At 38.8% G+C, this 16,415-nt stretch overlaps 1 protein-coding gene across 6 annotated transcripts in view; it reads right to left on the reverse strand.

Moving 5' to 3' along the window:
• The window catches only part of akap13a (A-kinase anchoring protein 13a), a 122,712-nt gene extending 107,204 nt beyond the window's left edge, over window positions 1-15,508 (reverse strand). For 4 of the 6 annotated variants that reach the window (XM_086311788.1, XM_086311867.1, XM_086311700.1 and 1 more), the window contains exon 1: window positions 7,581-7,716. The gene's annotated coding sequence lies outside the window, so the exon portion shown is untranslated. Of the gene's footprint in view, window positions 1-7,580; window positions 7,717-15,108 lie in introns of those variants that run through there. The other 2 variants (XM_086311527.1, XM_086311613.1) reach the window with 2 other exon arrangements.
• Between the last annotated feature and the right edge of the window lie 907 nt (window positions 15,509-16,415).

A 16,415-nucleotide genomic window follows, 5' to 3' on the forward strand; every position in this document is an offset into this window, starting at 1 on the left:
AACACAAACCCACTAGTTAATGCAACTAACCAATACTTGTCTGTTAGCATGTTTGTAAATAATTTCCAAGAAATAAGTTACATGTCACCAGACCTAAGGTGGGAGATATGCTGATGTCATACTCTGCCATAACAGATTTACAATACTGTCATTACTTTGAGAAACACACACACTCAGGCACGCACACACACACTTAGGTTTTAAATAAACTGTTAAATGACTGTCCCTCCCACTGATTACCTTTATTAACAAAAGCGTTCACCTTTAAGGACTTTTGGGTAACACGATCGGTCCTGAAGAACAGTGAAGGCTGGGCCTTAAAACTAATGGTTATAAACAGTGGGTCAGTTTGCCTGTATTTATATCTCAAAACAAAACATCAAGAGGAAAGATTAAACAAATTCTGAACAGGTTGATGGAAGCACAGCCTGTCAGGGGCTTACAGAACTCACAGATGGTAACAACCTGCGTTTAGCACACAGGCTACACTCCACTGGTTAGTTACTATATTCAAAGTCGTAGCTAAACTCAGAACTTTAAGTACAAAAAGTACCCAGTTTTTGCTTAAGGTAGAGTAAAAACACCACATTGAAGAAATACTAGATTAGAGTTAATATCCATTGTATGGCTTATGTGTTTCTGGTATGCCAGATGACATGCAGATGACCATCCACTGAAACAAGCTGTTTTAGCTCCTTTCGCCTTAAGACAGCTTCTTCCTGATTGGCTGCCTCTCACAAACACAGGGACCACTATCCTCACCGACAGACCTGGAGCCTTATTGCATTTTGACACCTGCAGTTTGCTTACTCTGATGCAAACTGCAGGTGTTTGCATCAGAAAACCTGTAGGTTTTCCTCATGGTTTAGTTTCTTTTCACAAAGAAAACACAAAAGAGTGAGATCTAAATTATTTTTAAAATGTGTTCAGAGTGAGGTATCCATTTAAGGTTTAAATACCATAACAGAATACAGCATTGATGCAAAGGAAAAACTGTGATACAAATTTCAGATTACATCATCTGCACAGGCAATATTCTTTATTCACCTTATCACAATTGTTTGGTATCTTGACAAACTCCTGAGAAAATATTTGCACCTTTATCTAGCACCAGTTTACTTTGGCTCTTATTTGACATTTTGTGCTGCAGGTCCAGGAACAATCAGGTTTCTCTGAGCTTTGTCCACTCGCTCCTTTTTTTCCAGGGTTCTTAATAGAGGTGGGATTCAGACAATAACAGTAAATCAAACCAAAACAATGAACTAACAATTCTCTATGTATTTATGACCCCAGGAAGCCCTTTCACAGGGAGGATAGGGAGTCGCTTGATTAAATGTAATAAAGTATAAAAATATTACTGAATGCATGTCTGGTATCAGTTCATCAGATTGCCATTGATCTGCTTTCTTCTGCTGACCTCGTGGTCATACAATATAGTGGGTGTGACAGTTCATTTGGTCTAACAGTTCCTCTTGGCCAGCAACAGTCATTCAGAGAGAGAACACAGGGGACTTCTTAAATAGCTACATCTGTGGGTCATTTCTGTTGCAGGAAATTACAAAAAAGGTTCACACTGAATGCATTGATTTCTGCATCGCATAGGGCTGCTGAGAGGTAAACAAGTTCCAGGCAATTTACTGCAGCAAGACAGTATGCTGCTGTGAATAATACCTGGAGTTCTGGGTCAAGTTACAGAGTGCACATACAGATTTCATCCTTAATAATGCTAAAACCTGACAAAACAAATACTGCTTGATGTTCTTTTAATTACCGGTAGATTAAAAAAACAACAAGAACAACTGTGTCATTTCCAAGTGTGAAACTAAGCAGGAGTAAATATTACGTTAGAGCTTTGCTTCATTTAGACAGAAATGAGCCTAAACAAAACTTTATTTTGCCTGTGCAATCAGATATTGAGAAAAAATTGTTGACCCAAAACTGCACCAAATCATACCACAAAAGAAAAAGAAAATATTCAGTGAAAGAAAACTCTGTGAAAAAATAGTGTATAAAGCAAACCCTTTCTCTGGTAACAGAAGAACCTTGAGAAATGACATCCCCTAAGCCTGCCCTATGGCCACCCGACACCTGCTTATAGAGATGACACAACCCATTAACTCCACCTAAAGCACTGGGTGCAGCCAGCCTTTGGCCAAGCTGCTTAAGAGTCTCTTTTACAGCAGAAACTGCCTTTGAATTGCTACTAAAACAGATTTTTTTTCCCTCTGTAGCTGAAAGGCTGCACAGAGGCAGGGCATGAGCCACGTTCAAATGCACAGCCGTCACAAATGGACCAATGAATCAAGAGACAAAGGCCCCTGAAAGCTGTTATCGAGGCAGCGATGTGACGAGTCAGGGGTGCTGAATGGACCTGTTATGGCTTCCGCTGATCCCATGGCTATCAAAATAAGCCATAATAGCCATGTGACTGCAGAGTGAATGGGAGGATGAACAGGATTAGCTTCCCAACTCATTAATCGGACCGTCTCCAACACCCTTCCTGATAATCAGCTGAGGATTCCCTAACATAGCCATGTGCACAAGACACATAATGACTGTTTATTAGCTGATTAAAGAGCCTCATTCTTACGGGGCTGCCATACAAGTGATTCTCCCTGAGGAAAAATGTAGCCAAAAAAGGTAAATATCACAAAATGACTAGTTTAATTTTAATGTCATCTTTGGACATCCCGGCCTGCATCATCACATCAACTACATCTGGCTCAAACAATCATGACTCAGTATCCCAGAAGAGCTTCCGACAGAGAAGGAAGTTGTTATAGTGTCTAGTTATTGAGATGCATTCTGACACATGTTCAAAAACCTGGAATAACAAAGAGTAGAACTACACAAACCCAAGGTGCAAAGTTGTGAAATAATCAAGCTGTTATCTTTTTTATTTCTCTTGGTTTTACTCTGTACTTTAACCTGGAGTGGCATTATGTTGGTAGTCCACAGGTGCTGTGCAGAGCTTTGTAGACATGTCTACATAATGCAGTGGTCAGCTAGGGTAGTGAATAGAAAAGAATATGTGGAAGAAATTATAACATGCTACTTTTTATTGTGCTTTAGTTGGTCCTGGATCAAAGTAGAAACAAGCATGCATGTATGTGCAACCTTTACATTTTTAATCTTTATATTTCAAGATTTTTAAAGGATTTTTTTTGGTTGTTTCAAAATGCCTGAGATTACTATTGATTGGATGAACATGCAGAAACATGTAAAAGCCCATTGACACAGGCCTAGGGAATGTTGATGACCCCACTAGGCAAAAATATGTATTCCTCGCTGACTGAATGATTTACTGACAGTGCTACACCAACAATCTCTTAGCAATTACTTTTATGACTAGCAGATCACTATGGTTACCTGCAGTTTGCATGTAAGGCTAAGTTGTCTACAAAAACTCACCAACTAGTTGCCAACAGGAAATGAAAGTGAAGCAAAAAACCAGAAACAGAGACAGTTTATCTTTGAAATTAAAGTTGCACCTTCTGAAATGTGCGGGTCAAAAGTAGAGCTAAATGCAGTCATAAATACAATCTTTTCCATCTCTCTCTGAGAATTCCTGTAGGACTACAAGAATATATCGGCCAAAGGCTGTATCAACACTGGCAGAGCATTTCAAAAACAAAACGCTTCAGGAAATAAAGACATTATGGTTTCATGGATTATCCTAAGGCGTTGACCTAGCCCCACCCCACAAGTATGATCTACGTGCCCATTCTCAGAGAAGCACTGCTCATCATTTATAGAGTTATTATCCCACCTCAGTTTAATGACCTATAATCTTATTCATAAAACTGAATTAGACATAAAGTTCAGAACATGTTTACAGTGCTGCTGTATTCACTGGACAAAAAAAGAAAAAAGTTTGTATGAGATTTTATTAATGTTTTTAATTGTAGTGACTTTTAAAGAATTATGGTCAACATTTAAAGCATCATCAAAGCCAGCAGGCTTGAAGAGAAGCGGTTTGCCTCTTAAAACCACTTATTTCGAAATATTTAGCAAATGCTGCCTCGTTTAACAAATGTCATTAAGCAGATCAAATTTGGTTGTATTGGCCTCTTCCTGAGTCTGTATCTTTACCTGTGATGTTACAAAATGCAAAAGACACAACAAACCTTTCCTGGATACTAATCCCAAAACACCAACATGCACACTCTGGTGCAGAAAACAGGTCAGACCACTGGACATGACAGACATGTATACCTTTGCATTAGCATTTAATAGCCTTAAAGCTTCATACAGCAGCCTTTCTAGGCCAAAAACCTCCCATTGGCCATTAATTAACTTGAAGAATGTCAATGAGGATCCTTGTTAAAGGGGCAATAGTTACCTGCGGCTGCTTCTTCACACAGCTTTTTGAATATGGCTGTGCAGAGGGAGCTGCCATCAAGGACATGGAGGTACTCTAAAGAGGGACAGAAGCCCAATATAGACCTGAGGTGTCACCCAACACCCAGGTTCCATGATGACAACATAGAAAAGTCTCAGGGAGGGGCAAAAATGAGTTTGTGCCTCACCTATAATACAAAGGAGATGAGGACAACCTGGCCTGGATACTTTATCCTTTCTGCCCTTTTGGTGTTTTTTGCTTTACACACACACACACACACACACACACACACACACACACACACACACACACATACATATATATATATATATATATATATATATATATATATATATAGTTTTAAAACACAGAAACCATCCCTTAAAAGCATCTACTTGGGATTTTTGTCTCGATGCATGCTCAATCATCCGGGTAAGGAGATCCCAAAAGGTTCATTCTGTTCATCTGGACGTAGCGTTCTCAGTGGGGAGAAACGTTTCGTCACTCATCCAAGTGACTTCTTCGTTCTCAGCTGAATGCAGGTTTCCCCAATCTTATAAACAGTACATTTGCATAATGACTGAAACTAGCACCACCAAGTCATCGGTTCAGGTATGTGATACTTGGGATTTTTGCGAGGCAAACTAAGATCACTGACACTAGGAGAAAGTTTACAGGTTCACAGCTCAAGTCACGCTTGCTTTAGTGTAAGGCCTCAAGGTACAGTAAGAGGCTTTGAAAGAAAGCCTCCACCAAATGGCATACAAGAGTGCCAGGGAGACAGCTTTCAGGCTGGTTTTAAAGTCTCACGAAACACAGGCATTAAATGTCCTTGATCCCCACGTCAAATGCTTTGTTAAGACTTAGAAATGAACGTGCTCTGAATGAATATTGAATCAGAGTTTACATGTTAAAGTTGCTGTTTAAATACTAGGCCTTTTAAGGATGAAGGAGTTCAAGCAGTTTGTCCAAATAAATGTTTCATTCCAAACATGAACAATATCTGACTCACAAGGCCTCTAAAACTCTAGACGATGATATCAGTCAAATTCATGAAGAATTCACTGGTACATTTGGGCCCGTTGAGAGTTTGCTGCATGAATAGAGCTGTGCCACACTGGAGGAGGATTAAAGCGCTGTATGGCTCAGCTGGGTTTGATGTTTAACCCAGAGGTTTGTTTAACCTCTCACATTCTCTCTCCCTGGTTAACCGCTAGTTACTCACCTACTGCTACAACATGACCATTGCTGAGAGAGAGCACCTGCTTTACGCTGCACCCTTGTCTGGTTCTTTTTACGGTTCACTATCAGCCCTGCTCCTCTGAAGCACTGCTAAATTAGTCAGGGCAACGTCACCTCCTCAACAACCCCACCACAGTTACTTCGACACACCATGTTGACTACCACTTAGGTAGTCACGGCTGTTTGATTTAATCAAACCGGGCTATTGTCTCTATGAACAGATATGAGACCGCGGTGGTGACGCGACCTCACCCTGCCTCACAAAAGCTGCCTCTGTCCAGAGACAGCACACAAATGCTGGCTGACAACACAAGGCCGGGGTATGAAAGGTCTCCTCAGTGCGTGGTGACAGTTATTACCCTCTCCACTGAAACCAAATACCTGTGAGCCCAGATAGCATTATCTTATTGTGAGGCACACTGGGGGCCAGCCTGTAATCAGGGCCCAGGCCTTCACCAACTCTCCTCCTTAGGTTTAAAGCCATCCCTTCCCTTCTGTTTCCACACGATGGAAAATCTGTCTATTTGATTCTTCCCTGACACCTAGATGATTTATATTTATTAGGAAGTTTAAATTCTCTCAGGACTACATGAAAAAAATCTGTTGAAAATGAACAAGAAAGCTTTTATGCAATAAATTCAGCAGGATTCCAAATGTACAATCCATTCACTGGCAGGCGATGGGTGAGCATTGCACAAAATCTCTCAAAATGATCATCTGACATTTCATGGGACCACAGTGTTAGTTACAAAACGAACTACTACGGAGTACAAAACAGAGGGCAAAAAGCACACAGAAAGATGGGGAGACAGCAAAGTTTTAGAAAAGGAAAGTGCTGGTTAGTCTCATTTGGGAGGTAAGAGGTTTAGCCAAGAGAATCCTGAGCAACGCTAACCCCAGCTTCACAGCAGGCATGATCAGATTAATATTACGTCTACAGCGAGACTGATGCACATTGTTAGGTAACTGCTACATGAAGTACCAAAGTTACATGTGAAATTAATGTATGTAAATACTTAATTCTTTGATAGCACAGCAGCTTTTTGGTTAGTGTTAGCATTAGACAGTATTGGCCTGAACCTAAGGTTTGGTACTCTCTCAGTCAAGTTAAGACATGCAAGTTCTGTCAATCAGACCCTCTAAATTGCTCCCAAATATGCATGTGTTTGTGTGTGTTTACACTCCTGACCTCTCTTGGATCATTTCGGTGAGTTCCACAATTCAGATAACAAGTAGCTGTCAACCTTTTCACCACTTCTTTAGAAATGGTTTTAAAATAGGAATCTACAGTTTGTTTGGGGAACTGAATTCCCAGTGGGGCATGCAAGTTTCTACACAAGACACTTTTAAGTTGCATTATGAGAAATAAATGACATCCACCCCAAAACGGATCATGCCTGCCATGTGATCAAACAGGAGACAACTAAAAAAGAAACTGAAGAGTAAAAAATTTAGAACAATAATATGAATGAGAAAGCCGTCAGAACCCTGTTTTCACCAATTACAGGAAGATTTTGGAAAATAAAGAAGTGAAGCTTCCATATTCTGTCTCAAAGCACATCTTTCACAGTATTCCTACCAGTTTAATGATGCCCTATAGAATGTATTAATTTGCAGCTTTAAAAATGGCTTTCAAGGAAACGTGTGTGTTGAGATAAATATGTAAATTCCCATGAGGAGAGCCCAATTACAACTTTAACAGCGGTCATATTAGTTGTTATTGAACACATTATCAGTGAGGCAGACATTGCTAGGTGCATCACAGACTTTGCCCCAGGGAATTGCATCAAAACAAACACGAGAAAGACAACCTGCAAATTCAGTGTGCCGCTTCACACATGGCAATGCTTTTATTTAGTCGTCATCACCGCCTACAACATAAAAGCTGCTTGTTGAATTGCTCTTATAATTCTGTCACATCACACTGAGAATCAACTTTCAAAGCTTTTGTCTCAGCCAACTAAGACGCACATGAAGGCATCAATGGAAACCTTACCCACAGTTTATTTGACGACACCGGCTGTGAGCAGACTCCTTCAGGTGATCATTAAATTAATTTTAAGTCCATCAGAGAGAGCAGGTGTGTTTATACTAGGCAGGTATTCTCAGTAGGCATGCAAGCTCTCACCACACTGATTACACTGAGCTAAATATGGCTTTGTGCTAACACAGACAGTACGCTGATCAAAGCCCTGATGTCACAGGGCACAGGCGGAGCCAATAGACTACAGGTCAGGTGTATGCCGCAACTGCAGTGGCATAACTGCAAGTGTACTCTTTTTTTTTTAGCAATTCTGCAGTTTTGAGCATGTGCAGATACACAGGTTCTACTTATGGCAACATGTTTGGGAATTCAGATCACTTAAATGTTGTGATGATTTTTATATATTAATGTAAATCCTGATATTGAACCAAAAAAGAATAGATAGTAAACACACTGTAACTGATTTCATCTGGTGGAAAAGTAATCAGAAGTAATCAATGGCAACAGTGGCTTGGTACATTAAAAGTCCTGCAGTCACATTTATAAATCAAGTGTGCATTCATCAGAAAAATGGTTTATGACTTGATTTATCTGCTAAGTTTGGTTCAAAACAAGTCAATTGGTCCCAGGTTCTCACATATAAGAATATTTAGTTTTTCAATCGTTTTAAAAAAATTACAGAAAATTTGGGGGGGAGCTTTCACTGTTGAACAGATTTTACATTTTTACAAAATATAACTATTTAAGTCACAACATATTCAAAAACAAAAATAATCATTAGCTGCAGCCCAATTCAGCTACAGGGTATTTTTATTTTCTAGGTACAGACACCATCTACCCCCACACCATTCCATCTTTTTCCCCCTCCTTGTATGCTGGTCAGGTTTTTGTGTGGAAAACCTCAGTATCATCCAGATCCATCTACAGAAACTATGGACTGTATAAAAGTTGGAGGCAGCCACCGTGACCTCTTCTATTTTTTTCTCAGCACCTGAATTTGGTTATTAAACTACAAGAAACCAAACTTAGACAAGAGGGTGGCGTTCCTAGTTATTAGCTAATGCTAGTGAGCTAGGTTAGCAACCTGCATCAATAAACTGTACGATTGAAATGTATCTGCAATTTAGTGCTAACTGACTAAAAAACGAACAAAATAATAGAATTTTCACAAAACATTCATTTTTCAGCCGCTTGAAGGACACATGAACCAGCTCTGATTGGACTGGCCCTAAAACTCAAGTCCACTTACAGAAGGATGACAGGACTGTGCAACAACACTGAATTAGCTAATCTGCCAATTAGCTAGTCAGTCATACGATGACAACCTGCTTGAGACGAGAATGACTGCATTCTGGTTACGTTCCTATATAAACGCACATTTGCCAAGCGAATTTATGTTTTAAAACTTATGTAAGTCTATGTAGTACATGTGAATTTCCATGTCAGACTTCCAATTTTCACATATTCATCATTTATCACCATATTACAACCAACAGATTACATGTAATTGCCAATTTGATCCCATTCAATTGCAAATCAATAGCTGACTAAGACTTCGTCTTATTGCCACTTTACCTCCATCTAGATGCACCAAAATCACTTTGAAGACGGCGACTGAGCGTGAGCGGTCGCAGACCTGTTCCCTATTTTCGAATCAAGTACTTCAAAGGAAACAAGATCACAAGTTTACTGAATACGGTCAATAATTTTGGTCGTGCCTCATTCTTCAACTACCGTTTTCTCCAGTGCGACAGTAGCACAAAGGAGACACGACACAGGACTGGTTTAGCAGCGACAGAACTTTCAGAATAAAACACATGTAACACCTTACAAATAAAGAAAACTGCTGCAATTTATCCTTCTACATGTTAACTGTGAGGTAGAAAAAAAGCAGCGGACCAACATTCAGAAAGAAGTGTTGTAGAGATATATCTCATGACTTCTGGTTAGAAGATGCTAGTTGGTTTGTATCCTGGCAGGCTTTATAATCTGTTAGCTAGTTTAAGTAAATCAAGTAAATTAGCAGAAGTTGAGGATCATCATAACCTTTTGACTATCTTGCACACCTTTGTTTCTCAAGTACGGCTCCCAAACATCACCTGCATACTGAAATCAGATTTCACTATGTAAACACAAGACCTCCTCCAGATGCCTTTAAATCCGCTAGTAAATATTCAAGCTGTTCCTCATCCATCTAGGCAATCCAGTTTTTGTATGTTGTCTTCTGTTTGTTCTGTTTGTCTTCCCGTTGTGTTGGCACAAAAAGGCTTATTTCTGTTCAATAAAGAAATTCCCAGAGTTATATTTATTATTAGGTTTTTAATAAAAGGCTATTCTAACCAATTCCCAAGGTGATTTAAATTATCTGACATCTGTGTCATTAAAAAGAGCTAATCTGATCAAACACAAGTAAATAACAGAGGGTTTAGCAGAATGCATGCAAATGGAGAAACTGCTACGGTTATACTTGTTTACAGGATTATAAAATCCTGCTGCACATGTTGGTAACAGAGAGTGGGTTGTAAATAATTCATCATAAGCAAACATTAAGAAATCAAAGTTTTGTCACAAAGCTGGTACTTTTCATGATGTCAAATTTTGATATCAACATAGGCACATTAACAATTAACATCAAAGCGTTCTCAATAATTTCCAGAAGAAAATAAACTCTGCTCCAGGGCACAAAGTTTGGACAAGCTGTGGAAATAGCTGCTGTTTTGGAACAATGAGTGCGGCTGCTGTTTGGCGTGCTGAGAGGATTCCAGCGATTCCAGCCTTAACAAAAACTAAGTCAAGGCTTTATTGTGAATATCAGTGGGGAATTCAGCAGTCGCCCTCCCAGGCATACCAAAACTTATCCCTGAGACAGCACTACATGATGAACTAGTACCTGTAAGACTTCCTCTAATGCTTCCATTCTATAGCAAATACAGTGTAATTACAAGGCCCACACTGTGCGTATCCTCCATCATCATTAAATTAGGGGGTTTGTAAAGATGAGAAATTGACGGGGTTCTGCTTGGAGCCAGCAGGATCCTCATGGAAATTTACAGTACTCAAAATGGGAGGCCAACTCCTCTTTCATTTGTCTCTCATAACGGAGCTAAACATATATCGCTAACTAGGACGTCCTAAGAAATAAACCTGAATTTTGCAGGGAAAGCTGCAGAGAGTAAAGTAATAAGCTTTTGTTTAGTGGAAAAGTTGCACAGTCCTCTCCTGATAGCTTGTGTGTTATGGAAAAAAAACGTGGAACGATGTGTACTGGTGAAAGAGCTCAGCTGCAGCTCGGTTTAATGTTGCGCTCACTTTCTGTCATGTTTGTTAATACCATCATCTGAAGATGGATATAATACATGGTGTGAGACCATTTTTAAAAGACGACATATCCAGTAAGTGCCACTCTAACAAAATCACGATATTAACATTTCATTCTGGTTTGCAAATCTCAAGTTAGTGGTTTGAATTTCACGCTGATCTTCACATCTAAAACTTCAAAAGAAAGTAAAAAAAAACATGTTTGTAAAATATTAAATGAGACTTATTATGCTTTCTCTTAAATTTATAGATGCCCATTAAAAATATGCCCAAAGTTTCAAATAATAAAGAAACTGTTTGTCAAAGTAATCTCTGCACCAAAAACTCAGGCTTCATACTCCACTCAACGTTTCAGATAGTTTTTTTCCCCACTCTTAAAGTTGTATGACAGCAAATATGTATGAGAGCAAATATCCTTACCAGTCATTTCAGTCAAAAAGCTCTGGATGTGTGCACAAAGCTAAACTGACCTGCTGTTCAAAGCTAGTTTAAAGGGAGAGAGGCCGCAATTGCTTACTTCATACAGTGGAAGAACTGAGGCCACACCAAGGCCCAATATTAGTGAAATAAGGATTATTTTAAATGGCAAAACATACAAAGCTTATCTAGGAGTGTCCTCAAAAAGACCAATATGGAAGATGAAAATGAACAGGTTCCCATTAAATTCACAAACAGTCGTGAAAATTTGGATGATTTTGAATTACTGCAACTGAAAACTTCTTTGACCAACACCTGACAGGATAAGCAACTGCTCAAACACTGAGAAAACAGTTTAACATTATTCAAACACATTGACACATTACACAAGTACAAAGCACATTTGAAGTATAGAAGTGTTAAGTTAATGAACTAGGTGAGTTTGCAGGGCTGATTCGAAGTCTTTATAAAGCTATTCTGTACTCGCTGTCAAAGTACTAATAATTAAGGCACTGCAATCTCACATCTCTACAATATATCTGCTTCATATTTATCAACTTGGAAATTTCCTTTTGCAACATAAAAGTTCATATCAACTAGGTGAAGTGTTACTGCAAATGTGACACACCCACTGTGTAAGAGGTTTCAAGAAGGAAGTGGCAACAGGTCCATTTCCTTCTTTCTGTCTTGGTCAAAGAATATAATATGGGGATGATGGATACTTGGCCTACATTCATTGGCGCCGACTCATTTTTACAGGACAATTGCACAGTCAAAGGCATGCATGGAGCGATACAAAATAGATGAGTGGGCTGCTTGATAGATAACAGAGCCAGTTCTACCAAGTCAACAATGACAGCAGGAAATCTCTGTAAACAAGTCAGATTACCAGGGTCATGAGGGAGTGACAACAAATGTGAGCAGTGTCACCTGTTCTCACTTTTACTCTTGCCATTACTAGGGCTTATTTAAAGATGAAACACTAGTGTGGAATCCAAGGATCCAACATTATTATAGACTGGGTGATAGCGTGAGTATTAAGAAAGCGTAGAATCACTTGTCAGATTAGTGTTGATGTTGAGACCAGAGATAATCCTCAAAGACACTGGAAAAATGTAAAACATTTAGCACCCGACTCTTTTTAAGAGAATAAGAAGATTCTCTTTAAACAAGCCACTGATCGGCTTCACTGCTTGTACCCAGGCAAGTGGGATAAACTCAAATTAACCAGGAAGTGAAGAAGATGAGGCTTGTGTTGTGACTTCAGAGCGAAGCTATGGGTGTGTTACAACATGGGAACCCAGAAAGCAGCCACGCCTTGGTGCCTCGCCCTTTGAACATGTTCAAATGGGTGAGGTCAAGCGGGTGTAAGTGAATTAGTAGGCCACTGCTTTTGCTTACATGTGTGCAGACCTTCCCAACAAACCAGGAAGTAAAATCAGCTCTTGGAAGTAGGCTTCCTTAATGAGGAAAAAAATAACCCGGAAAGATTTTAAGTATCTGCCCAACCCAACAATGACTTTAATTTGTTTTTGTGCTTGTGGGGGGTTATTAGAGGCAGAGTCAGTATAATTATTGACAGTTACCAGGGTTTCGGCTTCATACAAAAAACAAAAGAAAAATAGTGCCAAAGATCCGACAATTTTTTTTTAATGAAACCAGTTGATTTATTTTTGGTTATAGATCATTTTATTAATTTAATAATTAACATAATTTAATATAAATTTTGATCATTTAATTTAATAAACAGCCAAAATAGGTGTAATCACTTCAAAAGACCAACTTTGAGCCGATAAAAAACTCTGATAACAACTGGGTAATCTGAGTGTTCCTCATTAAATCCTTAAGAGTGGTAAAGGTCAATCATTTGAAAATAAGTAATCATACAAATCAATTTTATTTCTCTCAGAATGACATATATATATGTAAATATAGCTAATTATTAAATTAAATTCCAGGCCTTTTTTTGAGAACCAACTATGACATCACTGTTGAGCATGTATCCATTTCAGATTCTTTTTACATTTGCACATAGATACACCTTACCAGAGCTACCTTAATTTTCATGGCACACATTCATCCAGGTGCTTAAGACTGGCCTCCTATCAGCTCAAAGCAATCAGGTTGTTGTCCTCTATGGTACTTTGAACCAGAGAATGGTTACTCACACTCACCTTCCTTTTTTACGACAGTGCTGAGATTATTGTAAACAATGGAGAATATGCTATGCTAAACAAACTATGTAATGACATCATTTCCCATCATTCCCGCACACATAGATAGATAGATAGATAGATAGATAGATAGATAGATAGATAGATAGATAGATAGATAGATAGATAGATAGATAGATAGATAGATAGATTTTCTTATTGCCACATATCAAATAACCATTTAAATTTAATAACTACTTTCAATCTATCTATCTTATTGCACTTATCCAGTTCAGGGTTGCAGTGGGATATGCTACTTAGCCAAGCTGCAAAAAGGGCAAGAGCCAGGGTACACCTTGGACAGTGTGCCATTATGTCACTGTACTAAAATAGAGATACACACATTCACACCTTTTGGCAGTTTAGAATCACCAATTGAACTAACATCACTACCAGGTTTTTGGACTGTCGGAAGAAGCCAGAGTACCCAAAGAGAACCCATGAGGAGAAGACGGTCACTAGATGGTGGATACAAACTCAGAACCTTCTTCTATGAGGCAACAGTGCTTACCACCATGCTGTGTGGCATTAGTGCGGCACATTGGTGGATGTTTATTTTAAACATTGCACGTATATTCAAGTAATCTCTATGTGCCAATAAAAAGCTTTAAATGCCTGATTTCTGACAGTTTTTCTACCCTTAAAACTGTATCATGTCAACAAGAAGGGATCTTTTTAAAATATTCATCTCAGATGCAAGAGATGAGAGATATATCTTAATTTTTAAATGACTCAAGCAGGTAGCAGACCCGCCCACCTGCTTTTAGACTTTCTGTTTGCTTTTAGACTTCTTCTACAAGTTCTTCTACAAAAAACTTGTAGAAGAAGGGAAAACAGCTTCTTTTCTGGCAACGCAGGAACCAAAGAGCTACACTGAGGCCAAGTATGAGATAAATAATGATTACTTTGAACTCTGAATCATGCAAAGTTACTCTTTGACTATTTTATGACTTGATCTATTTAAACTACATACACCTGAAGACTTTTTTAACCAAGCCCAAACACCAGGAACATTTGGTTTAAAATTCTCTTGGTGGGGGTTATACACTGCACAAAGCACAAAACAGCCTGAAATCATGGTAAAAGAAGGTCAGCGAGCTGGGTGGTGGAAATGAGGGGCCTAGTATAAGATAAGGGTTAGTTGAAATCATGCAAAGCTACTTTAGTAGAATTAACATATAAAGAATAATAGGGCTCCTTAAATAATACAATCCTAAATACTATTATCTAATGAGCACAACATTTAATGCTAGTATGAGAGCTTTCGGAGTGGTGATATAAGCGTACTTGCATAAGTCACAAGCATTTCTTCTTTACCTCCTAAACTTTAGCTTCTTTTGAACAGTATCATTTTACACGTCTATGTTGGTCTTCGTCGTTTTAAAGCTAGCAGAAACGTGAGAAGCTCTAGCTTTTGGCCCCACAGGCTCTAAGTGAAGATGTCATGGCTACCAAGCAACATGTTAATAAACCCACCCAGCAGCCATTTAACAACTTCTTTCACTGTAAAACAACCCCGATACGTACAAAGCCACGCCGGGCTCCATTCATAGTACAGCTGATAACGGGTTTACATAAAGGAGTCCTCTTACCTTCAGCACTTGAAGCTCAGCGTGAAGAAGATGAAAAGGAATGTTCTGAACACATAATAATCCTCCTGTTGGTGAACTCGCAGTATTTGGATGTTCAAAAAAGGAGTGAAAAGTTGCGCAGCGATCAGGTTTTCAAACCAAAAGTGTTCTCTTCAAGGAACAAGACTGACTTTCTCAGAGTTGTTAGTGTTTCCCAGGACAACTCAATGGGGAGGAGTCAGCACGAGGACTATTAAAAGCTCAGTGGTTTGTTTTTCATGGAGTAGACTTTCAGACAAGAGGAAGTCAGTGTAAACTCGTGAGGGGGGGCTTGAGTAACTTTAGTGATTTCCCAAAAATTACTTCGAGAGGGAACTAATATTGTGAAACGGTCACTGTCCGGGTTTGTGAAAAAGTATCGTGGTCGGTCCCCAGAGTCGAAATGAAAAAGCGGAGGAAGCTGGAAAGATCAGATTAACATCCCGTCTGTGCTTTTCACAATAAAGGAACACGAACCCTGCACGCTACTAGGACCAAGGTGTCATGGACCGCATACCACCGAACTAATAACTAGATCACTGAATGAAAACACATTCAAAGTTACTTCGGAAAACTTGAAAATGAAAACTACGTGAAAGTCTGTGTCATAAATGAGAAAGGAATATATGAGAAGGACTTTTCATTTTTATTTTGAGAATAAAGTTGAAATTGTGATAGCTATGAAAATAAAACATATGGGTGGAGCTGAAATATTGCTTTGAGAATAAAGTCAAAATCTCGGAATAAATGTGAAAAGTTACATCCAGAAGAAACAGTAGTTTTTTTTTCTTTCAGAATTAAAGCTGAAATCACAAGACTAAAACTCAAATATTAAGATAATCAAGGAAATGTTACCGGTGTTAAGTCAAATTAGGGGCAGCTAGTGCACAGCTCCCCAGAAAAATGCCTTGTGCTTAAAAATCATTTAATCATTTGGATAGATCCAAAAAAAAAAGTACTTTAAACTATCAAGACATTTACATTACTGTATAGTAACAGAACAGGAATAGTAATGCGTTTAGTAACAGTAATGCATGCAAATGATTTGAAGGATGACTGCATCCAGTGGTTTCCAGTGTGTTTGACACCGCCTGCTCTGGGAGACATCGTCTTAAATACAAACACACAAACGATAATGGTTTGGCATCACTTTGCCATGTATCTGAATGAATTTTTAAACTTAGAAACTGAAATTTGTTTGTATGGCCCAATGCAATAGTCTGTATTGCATTTTTCTAATGGAATGGTTGGGAGTACTACAACATTTATTGGTCCTATGATGGGTCAGA

Source organism: Aulonocara sp. 'chitande type north' Nkhata Bay, linkage group LG1 (assembly GCF_057382095.1).
Source record: "Aulonocara sp. 'chitande type north' Nkhata Bay isolate Kocher_YH1m ecotype deep benthic linkage group LG1, A_spYH_male_GT1.1, whole genome shotgun sequence".
Taxonomy (NCBI): Eukaryota; Metazoa; Chordata; class Actinopteri; order Cichliformes; family Cichlidae; genus Aulonocara; species Aulonocara sp. 'chitande type north' Nkhata Bay.